Genomic DNA, 10,782 nt, shown 5'->3' on the forward strand with positions numbered 1-10,782 from the left:
TGGATTTTTTGAGACATTAATTTTTTTTACACTTAATTTTTTGGTAAAAAAAATATGTACACCTCATTTTTTGGTTTAATTTTTTTACACTGAATTTTTTGACACTGATTTTTTGGGGCATACATTTTTTTTGAAAGGATTTTTTGAGACGCAAATTTCTTTACACTTAATTTTTTGGCAAATTTTTTTTACACTTAATTTTTTGGTAAAACATTTTTACGCTTCATATTTTGGTTTAAATTTTTGACACTGAATTTTTTTGACACTGATTTTTTTGACACTGATTTTTTTGACACTGATTTTTTTGAATGGATTTTTTGAGACATGAATTTTTTTTACACTTAATTTTTTGGTAAAAAAAATATGTACACCTCATTTTTTGGTTTAATTTTTTTACACTGAATTTTTTGACACTGATTTTTTTGGGACATACATTTTTTTTGAAAGTTTATTTGAGACGTGAATTTCTTTACACTTAATTTTTCGGCAACATTTTTTTACACTGATTTTTTTGGGACATCAATTTCTGTTGAATGGATTTTTTGAGACGTGAATTTTTTCATTTTTTTTACACCTAACTTTTTGGGACTTTGAATCTTTTTAAACATGGAGTGCTTTTATGCTGAATTTATTTCAACTTTGAAAAAAAAACAAAGGCAAATTCAGTGGTTGAAATTTGATAGCACAGATTTACTTCCATAAAGTAATTTCCCCCAATCCTGATGCTAAAATGGGCGATAGATTAGAGACACACACACACATAAACTTCACTGATGTTACAAGCCCTGCAGCAGTAAAACATACAAAACAATGGCTGTGCATCAAACTACTGTAGTCCATGGCTTCAGCTTCACAGAAGGTGAATCTACAGCAGCTGCGATCGATGCCAATCTTCTTTTCCACATAACATCGAACAGATTTCGCGCGACGACGTGTGACCTGATAGCAGATCGTGACATTAATTCTGCATTGTTCCTCTGTCTGAACATTCAGATAACAGCCTCGCCCACTGCAGACGGATACAGGGAAGGAAAGAGGAGAAAAAAGTTTAATACAGAGCGATGATTGTGTCCTTCCTCGCCCATGTCCTTGTCTTTATTCTTGACGTCTCACACACACACACACACACACACACAGACGCCATCCAAGGCTGGGGAGTCTCCGCCTCATTAGGCTCCATCATCAGCCTCCTCTGGCAATCTACCGAGTCATCATCTGCCGCCGCTGTTTACCTCATTCATTATAAAGCACAAATATCCACATTTCGGTTGTGACACAAACGTCGTTAGGCTCGCGAGCGAACGCGTAAACACCTGCGGGTTTGCGAAACTCTCGAGTCTGATTTATGTGTCGTAAAAACACCAGTTTTTTGAAGGACTTGGACACACACACATCCATCGCGATCTGACCTTTGTCACGCCCCATATGGAGGAGGCCACACACACACACACACACACCCTTCATTAGCATTCTGAGAGATAACGACCACAATTTGGCAGACGCTCAGGTAATCTGAGCTCATGTGGGGGCTTCTTATTCCAGCAGAAGAAGAAGTGCATTCTGGGAACATACGGGCAGCCCATGGATAAGAGGAGAGGAATTGGACTCGTACCCGTAAAGGTCACTGGTTCAACCCTCCTGGTATCCGACATGGGATTCCAAAATGGCCGCCGTTCACGTGAAAAAATAAAAAATAAAAACAGTCTTTCTAAGTTTACTGTCAGTTTGACATCCGTCTGATTTGTTTCACTGTAAACGTTGAACTGTGGATTAAATCTTCATTGAAATGATATTTTTGGTCACGCTAACATTCGGCAAAAACGTTTCGTCCACTCGGAAAAAAACAAAAAAATTCTAAAATTCAAGTTTAAGAGTCAATTCTGTTTTTATTAACTCAATTTTGTGCGTGTTTTCCGTATATTATTACTATTAAAATAAGTTAGTTTTAATTTGTTTACTAGTTTTGACTTTTTGCAAATGTTTTAGTTTAGCGTTTATTGTTTTAATGTTAACCCTTGTTTTTTTTTGTAATATGCAGTATTTGCCAGGTGCAGGATTCAAAAAGTTGATAATAAAGTATTGTGTCTCAAACACGACCTTTCAAAATAAATGCACTTCATATGAACCCAAAAGGTTTATTATGTATGAAATTGATTTACAAGGATGTAAACGAAGCACAATTCCGCTACAATTTTAGCTAGTTTTACTTTCACTTTCAGTTCGTTATCGTTTCTATTTTTAACTCTCATGTTTTTTTGTTTTTTTAAATTTCTATGTATTAGATTTGTTACTTTTTACTTGTTACAAATACAGTATAATTGTATGATATTTATAAACAGAACTGCTTCTCCAGATTATTTAAATGTGCTCTGAACTTACACTTGAACAATGACACAACCTTGGCGTAGGAGCCATATATTGATTTTGTATTTTCTGGGATTATTCCTCCCGAAAAAGTGTTGGATGTTTGTGGTTTAAATACTTTGTATGGAAAACGTACTGAAAGCAACGTTGCAACAGAGTGTGGACGGTGTGCAAAGAAATGCATTTTGAGTTTAAGTATAAGAAAGGCTGAAAACGGGACACCGGGCTTTCTTAAACTTAAAATCTGAACCCTAATTAATGTCACTGGTTTGTTTTATGTTGACAAATATAAACAAACTCATTCATTGACAGCTAACTTTGCGTCACATCATTCAAAGTCAAATTCCAGCGATCACAGACTCCGACATACATAAAAACAACAACTTTTGCAACAGCACTCGGGTAAAAGTGGACTGATGAAGATGAGAAGATGATGATGAAAACTCACACAGTCATTGTGTTGGTCGATGATGGATGATGGATGGTTAATGTCCTGCACTGTGACTTAAAGATCCACAAAAAGCTGATGCTGCTGCTGCAAATACAAGAAAACAGAGTTACTGAGACGAGTTGTTGTGATGGATTTTTGGAAAGAAACACACCAGGCAACATAAATGGTGCACTGAAAATACTTTGTTTTTTTTTACTTCTTTCCCATATTTAATACATAATTAGACATTGTACATTTTCATAGAAATCATTTACTGTATATATATATACTATATATATGTGTGTGTGTGTGTGTATATATATATACCATGAACGCGAACAATAGCAGAGTCATGCTAGCCCTCATGAACAGGGTTTATCCCATTTTTAAAACATCAACGTGGACACAGACGGACACAGACGTCGTGATTGTACATCCATGCTTCTTCTTCTTCTTGGTTATTTCGCTTAAGACAAAACAGTACGGACGTATATGAGTTAAAAAAGGTCCCTTTTCTTTTACTATGTATGTGTGTGTGTGGGGGGGGGGGGGGAGTATTCAAGGAAACAGTGAGGGAGGGGACAAATACATGGAGATCAGGAGTTTAGTTTAAGGCTGAGGTCACTGAGAAAACTCATGGTGTCATCATGGAACGCGACGCGTTATTCGTTAAGGGGCTTTATTCATACATGAGGCGCCATACGTAGGAATGTGGCCAAAAACGGTTACTACATTCAAATTCAAAACACCGAGGTCTTTTAGGTTTTCGTTTTCCGACGTAACTGGCAACCCCGTGGTCGCTCTGCAGCTGAGACTCTACCGACTGCAATGATTGGTAGACGGCGGTAGGTGGCGCCACATGACGCAAAAAAAAAACATGATTTCAAAGCATAAACATGATTTGCAGTCAGAGAGTTTGGGGACACATTGCTAACGGGGTCTGTAAAGCTAAAGCTAAAGTCGCGCTAAAGTCACCAGACGTAAATGTAATTTGTTCAGAAAAACAGAAAATCAGTTTCCGACTAAAACCGGTGAAACACCGGAAGTTGGGACGCTGCGCGGCGTCGTGATACGGGCCAGAAGATAGTGCCAAACTGATGGACGGCGGGTTTATTTGTTCAAACGTGTTAGCATAACATATGCGTGCACGTTTGTGGTTTAAAACCCCGTTAGTCGCGTGTCCCAAAACTACTTTTCTCGGCTCCGAAACCAGGACGAGATCTCCGAACCGGAACTTCGTACAAATTATTTAACGTTGCCTCGACTCTCATGGTTGCTCTGCAGCTGAGACTCTACTGACTGCAATGATTGGTAGACGGCGGTAGGTGGCGCCACATGCCAAAACATGATTTGCAAAATATATTTTTAAATGCAAATATTTTGTCTGTACTGTTGTTGTTGGTGAGTTCAGTTTGTTATATGAACATTATTCCTCAGTCTCTGTGACATATTAGGAGCATTTTATGGCCAGTTGCTTTAGATTTATTACATAATGCACCTTTAAGAGTTCTTTTTAGACAAATATTTGCTCATATTTGGTGAACTTTCCAAGTTCAAAGGAAGACGTTTTAATCACTTTTATTCCTTTTTTTTTTTTTTTTTTAAACAAAACAAAGTGCAGCAGCGTTCAGTTCTTCTTTCTGCTCATCACCTGTGGAGCAAACTTCCTGAACACCTGAGGTCTGAGAGCTCACACTGCCACCTCATTTAAATCAGGCCCGAACAACATCCTCGTTTACTGCAGCTTTTTTCCTCTTAAATCACACACAGTGTTATACAAATACAAATAAACTCGCCTCATGTGCCACAACCTCATGTCCTCATTTGTCCGTCTGGTCTCAGGATGCGTATTCTCTCTCTCTCTCACGCCTCATTGGTCCTCATGGTCCTCCTCCAGGTCGAGCAGATGCTGAATCGCCTCCTGCGGCTTCAGACAGAAGAAGAGAAGACGAAGCTACTGGAGCCAGACGTTCCTTCTGCTGCTGCTGCTGCTGCTTTCTCCCCAGCAGTGTGACGGTGTGTGTTTGGGTTCTGCAGCCAGCCACAGAACAAGTCCTGATGCATGAGTGACTGGTTTTAAAGGGAGAGTTTTTGGATCATTTTTTTGAACATTAAAGCCCAATTTATACTCCTGCGTAAAGTGGTCTACGTAGGTTATGCAGAGACCTTTGCGTCGACGGAGGACCTGTCGGAGAGCCAGTCAGAAGATAGTGCCAAACTGATGGACGGCGGTTTAACTGTTCAAACGTGTTAGCATAACATATGCATGCATGTTTGTGGTTTATAACCCTGTTAGTCGTGTGTCGCAAAACTACTTTTCTCAGCTCCGAAACCAGGACGAGATCTCCGAACCGGAACGTTGCATCAACTCTCTACTTCTGGGGTCCGTCAAGACCCTGATATACTTTCGCGAATGACGCATATCGCAGACCCTGGTTTGCTCGCTAGTCAGGGTCCTGTAGTACCTCACTTCACCATCGGGTGGCAGTACAAGTCTGGACGTCGGGAATAGAACGCATTCCTACCAAAGAAGAAGTACTAGAAGAAGTACGACTACTTCTTTTGTTGTCGCAATGTTTTTTTTCTCTGCTTGGTGAGCGCGGCTCAATACTCCGCCTACTGGTGGGGCGTGGCTAACATGCGCACCTTCATACATCAAATCCGAACTCTCCCTTTAAGTCGAGTGAGTGAGCACATTGAGTTTAGACCTACGTTGGAAAACTATGGCTTTGCGAACGATGGAATTAAAGTTATGAAACACAAAACAAAAGAGGCTAACACTTAATGAGGTGATTTTTGTATGATTTTCGATGTAATTACGCCAGATTATTTTGTATCAGGAGCTGGGTCAACTCAAGTAACACGTAGTAACACGACGCAAACCTCTCAGACTCTATTGCTCTCACGATACTCGGACACTTCATGTGCTTTTTTTCAGTAGTGTTTGTTAAAAGTGCTTTTTCTACGCGGCTTCTCCATCCTTTATCGATCACCTCACTCTCCCCTGCTCTTCCGGCCCACTTGTTTACCAGGTGAAAGTGTCCATCGCTGGCCAGACTGGAACGGAAAAAGGTGATAAATGAGCGAGGGATAAGCAGTCGTTCGAGGTGGGGGAAGGAAGAGGGTGAAACAGGAGCGGATAACGAGAAACAGGGGAAGAGGGGAAGCCGGAGGGCGAAGAGGAGGGAGGACGAGACAGGTGAAGGAGGAAGAGCGTCGTGATGTACGAGAAAGACAGCACTGCGACAGAGTGATGGGGAGAAGAGAAGGGAAGTCATAAAGTGGAGGAGGAGAGACTGATAAGGAGAAAGGTGGAAGTGGACGGCAGGGAGAGAGATCGCTGTTGAAAATGAAACGTATTTAAATGCGTCCGTACACACTGTGTGTGTGAGTGTGTGTGTGTGTGTGTGTGAGTTTCACTAATTATCTCCAACACGAGCTGAGTTCAGCTCTGCGGCGTTTTTTTTTTTTCCTTCCCTCCGTCTGACTTTTTAGTGAACTCAGCTGGCGAGCGCCGGTATCCAGAGGCTGCGGTCTGAAATCTCATGGATCTCATTATGAAATCTCATAATATATGTGGATAAAAAGCGGAACAGGAAACAACTAAGAGAACTAAAGATAACTGTATCACTAATGGAATCCTTTTGCTGCTCCGTGTTAAAGTGTGGTGGAGGATAATCAGTGATTATTTGTCTCTACATTTTAAAAATTTAACGTTTATTTTGCTGAGCCAGACACTGTCGGTGTTATTATGATTCAAAAAAATTGGAATTTATTTGGGGGACGACACTGTCCTTGTTCATTGGAGACAGGAGACGTATTACTGTGAGCCCTGTGAGGCGTTAACGGTGGTTAGCGGCGTCAACGTATGCCGCGTTTCCGTGACGACTGACCGGAAAAAGACGCACGTGACGTCATGTTTACGTGACTCACAGATTGTTATAATGAGTCTCTAAAGTAACGCTAAACAGACGCACACATACGCAGTTACACAGGTAGGCTGGTCAATTGTAGCGCTGCTCTTTTCCTTTAATAAACAGACCACTGTAGGCGTGCTAACGGTGCTAAACGAGCTAACGCAGCTAACTGGTAAACGGTGCCTGGACTCCAGTGTCGTGGCACATAAACATGACGTCACGCGTGTCTTTTTCCGGTCAGTCGCATGACGTCAGTCGAAACGCGTCATGCGTTAATGTGCGTTAGGGTTGGGTACTTAGTTTGGACCCTTAAGTGTTTCCAAATAAGAACGGGATACGTTATATAGACCAGAGACAGATATCGCTACACTGTCAGGCTGCGAAAAGTTAATTCTGTTGCATTAAATCATTAGTTAATGCGAGAGAGGGACATGAAATTATGTCTAGCCCACTATCGCATGCTGCCACCAGGGGGAGCCTACGAATTTCCGTGATTTACAACGTCTAGTGTACTTTTTTAAGATTCTTGTGTTTCGCTTTCAACCGTTAATTTAAATATACGTGTCAATAGTAACGTACAAATTTTTTTTTTTTTTAAATGTTAGCAATGATTTTTGGTTTGTTTTTTAGCGCATTAGTATCAGGATTTTGTAACCTTGTACAATGTTCTTTGTCTTTTGTGACATTTCCTTTGTATCTATCGAGTTTTTTTTATTCTGAAATTGTGCCAAAATTCTCACTCACTTCAGAGACATTAACCCAATGAGTGTAGATTAAGGAGAGGAGGGTTAGAATATTTACATTAAAAAAGTGATGCAAATCGCAATTATTTTTGGTCAAATAACTGAAAACCTATGAAACATTTATGACGGTGTGATATTTTTTGGGGTGAAAGTTGTACTGGCAGTTGTGATGAGGACTATGACAGAGAGTCGGTGTTGCAGTGAATGATTTTTCATTCCAAACGAACAGCTGTGAGCCTCCACCGCTGATCGTCAGCCAAACCAGAGTCGATTCCAAGCTTTGCTCCTGTACAGACACTTCATCAAGGAAACGACGACGCTCTGCACACTCGGCACATATGGTGCTGAATATGCAGCGTCGGACACTAAAACCTCTTCTTTTTTTTTTAAAGCCATTTAAACTTCTGGATTACAAAGTTTGATTGGGAGCGAAAGGGCAATTTCATGAACTTTAAATAATGTCCGTGTCTCCACTCAAATAAGCAAAATATGAGCTATGAGTGCATTTTGTCCCGACACTGAGGCGGATTTGACTGTTCCAGCTTCAAGAGGAAAGGCAGAATATGTTGACGCAGAGAGAGACGACGACGAAGAAAGGTCTGATCGTGACACCGTAATCAAGACTGGGATTGTGAAGGCTCAGACAATCACAGGAGGAGGAGGAGGAGGAGGAGGAGGAGGAAGAGCACCACATGGCAATGTGCTTATTAGAGAAACACTGACACAGACAGACAGGCAGACAGACGGGAGCTGTAGGTAAGACTGGAGAGGAGATGATGATAGAAAAAGAGAAATTCCTCGGTTGCTCTTTGCTCGTGTGCTGACTGATGCGTGGTCCACACCACACCGAAATGATGATTTGAGTCGTGAATAATAAGAGTCCACCCCCACCACCCCCCCACCCCTCAGGTTCTTTGACTGATTTCATCAGTTCGTGAGTCTGCAGTTCTTGCACACACACACAGACACACACACAGTAAAGTGGACTGTGGTGCAGTTTTTGGTCACAACAAATAAAAGTGGGAAAAAAGTAGGAGAGAGTTTTGCACCTCTTGGTCTGCGTTTTTACCAGAGTTCCTCACTGTTGTGTGAAGCAGAGTTTCTTCTGTGATGGTTGGACTGTTCTTCAGCCTCGAGGGTGTCTGAGAATGGCTTTCTGTTGTTGTTCTCAGGGTCTGGGGGGAAAAAAAACAACTTATGTCACATATTTTGCATATATGCGAGTGTCTAGTTTGGTTAGTCCATGATTTTGAGGAAAAAGACATCGAAATAATAATATCTACGATATTATTTCACATTATTTCAAAATAAAAGCGCTTGTTTTGATATGGAACGACAGAAAATTCACTCTATGAGCGTACATATTCCATTGTAATCCCACAGTTTATCATGATAACAATGTCTTATTCAAGCACAAGTTATTTTGCATATAAGTGAGTCTAGTTTGGTCAACAGGAGTGAAAAAAGTCCATGTTTTTGAGGAAAAAGACATCGAAATAATAATATTTACGATGATATTTCACATTATTTCAAAATAAAAGTGCTTTTTTGATATGGAACGACAGATAATTCACTATATTAGCGTATTTATGAAGCAAAATCTTATCTAATCTAATAATGAAAGGAAAAACATAACTCAATATAACTTCACATTAAGCCAGTTTGAGACCTCTGTTCTAAAGGAAGAAAGAATTGTGAAAATAAATATGTGGCAAGCCTTTATTTTCACCATAAGCTAAGCATTAATAAATAAATAAATAAATAAATAAAAGTAAAATACTCCCGTCTGTATCAAATTAAATTTGCTAATGTTTGAGACACAAATTAGAGCAAATTAATTCCTTAATTGAGTGTGAAGTGTTTAAAAAGTGTCGCTCTGCACTTGTCTTTCTCTCTGTGTAGACACAAACAAACATGTTTGTTGTTTTACTCTTAAAGTGCATTGTCATTGTCTCAAATGACACACTGATCACCTCCGGTTCATCCGCTCCACGTTTTCCTCTGAGTAAAAGCAAAAAAATTCAAAAAACCTCAACCTCGTGAAACGCATCCATTATCGGAGACGCGGATAGAAATAAACAAGCTGACTGATGCAGAGGATACAGCGTGTGTGTGTGTGTGTGTGTGTGGTTTACACAGCGACGACCGAGAGCTAAATTGAAAACGTTGTGTGAATTTTTCAGGCTCTTGTTGTCGCTCAGCTTTAAGTTACTACAAAGCACGTTTGACAAAATCTTCACATTCACTCAGAGCCGAGTGGTTGTTGTGAACGTGCTGTGATCACAGTCTGCGCTCGTCTGTTTCTTCTCACATTATCCTCCTCCCTGACCCTGCAGTCGTCCCTGTCTTATATCTCTTCACTGGACTCATTCTCACCTGTTCCCAATTCCCTAATCAGCTCATAGACACTGGCCCATTTCCACTCATCTCCTGCCAGCTTATCTGCTGTTGTGCTTCGACGCTGTTGCGTACACGGCTTTTGTTGGTTTTATTTTGTCCTTTTCGACAGCCTGCCCCGTTAGGATTTACGCCTTTGTTTCCTCCTTTTTTGGACTGGTTCATGTCTCAGCTTAGCAAGTGAGCGCTGTCCACGTCTTAACCTTGAGTCGAATTATATTCCACTGCACCAAGGCTATTCAACCCCCCGGTACCAGAGGCAAAATAAGTTATTTTTAGAACCTATAGTGACATATAAATAAAATTAAATGGGTTTTTAATAATTTGGTACCTAAGAAATTTCAAATGGCACAGATGGTGCCAAACTGTGTCAAAAGAGAGAACGCATAGACATTTCTTTACTAAAACCTCTGTAATTTAACTCTGCTTCATTTTCAGCAGCATCAGACTTTGCACAGCTCATGTCCACATGTTGTTACATGACCTCCACGTGTTTTTAAAATCCTACTGCATATTTTAAAGGTGTTATTTGCTTTAAAATGCAATGTTTTTTTAGGCGAGAGAAAAAAATCCTTCATTTATGCTGTGTTCCATGTACATTTACTCTGACACAGTGGCATCTACAGTGAAACTTACACCTCTGGTGGAATCTCACTAGTGTTATCTTTATTTTGATGCCAAGATAATCCGCATAGAGCTTGTAACTGCAGAGATTTACTATTATTTAGTTTGGGCATGTCATTTTCGAGCAGGGACTCCAAAAAGAGGATCAGGGAAGAAGTGGTTAGGGCCCGGGGGCCAGATCAGGCCCTTCAAGCAATTTGGAATGGCCCGCGGCCCATTAACCCATTAATAATGAATGTATTATTAGAAAGCCAATAAAACCATAGCTTCGCCTATTTCTGGCACTTTGCGACACTTCGCGTCCCTA

Source organism: Microchirus variegatus (assembly GCF_963457635.1).
Source record: "Microchirus variegatus genome assembly, chromosome: 13".
In the NCBI taxonomy this organism is placed as follows: domain Eukaryota; kingdom Metazoa; phylum Chordata; class Actinopteri; order Pleuronectiformes; family Soleidae; genus Microchirus; species Microchirus variegatus.